Below are 265 nucleotides of genomic sequence, written 5' to 3'. Positions count from 1 at the left end.
GCTAAGCTACAGCAACACGGAGCTAGCTAAGCTACAGCAACACGGAGCTAGCTAAGCTACAACAACACGGAGCTAGCTTAGCTACAGCAACACGGAGCTAGCTAAGCTACAGCAACACGGAGCTAGCTTAGCTACATCTAGGACGGGTGTTTCCTGGCATTGATCCATTGTCTTGTTTCCGCAGGGAGAGAGGGTAAGGTGCTAATAAGCCCAAGGGGGGACAAGGGGACAATGTGGGACACTGTCTGGCGCAGCGGAGCCCCCC

The 265-nt window shown here is 54.3% G+C and overlaps 1 protein-coding gene across 1 annotated transcript in view; it reads right to left on the bottom strand.

Annotated features, from left to right (window-relative positions):
- The window catches only part of rbm34 (RNA binding motif protein 34), a 2,509-nt gene that overhangs the window by 2,097 nt on the left and 147 nt on the right, over positions 1-265 (bottom strand). The gene's annotated exons all lie outside the window — the stretch shown is intronic.

This window comes from Etheostoma cragini, unplaced genomic scaffold (genome assembly GCF_013103735.1).
Source record: "Etheostoma cragini isolate CJK2018 unplaced genomic scaffold, CSU_Ecrag_1.0 ScbMSFa_897, whole genome shotgun sequence".
NCBI classification, from domain to species: Eukaryota; Metazoa; Chordata; class Actinopteri; order Perciformes; family Percidae; genus Etheostoma; species Etheostoma cragini.
Note: the sequence above shows the minus strand (reverse complement) of the source record. Positions and strands in the feature narration are given on the sequence as shown.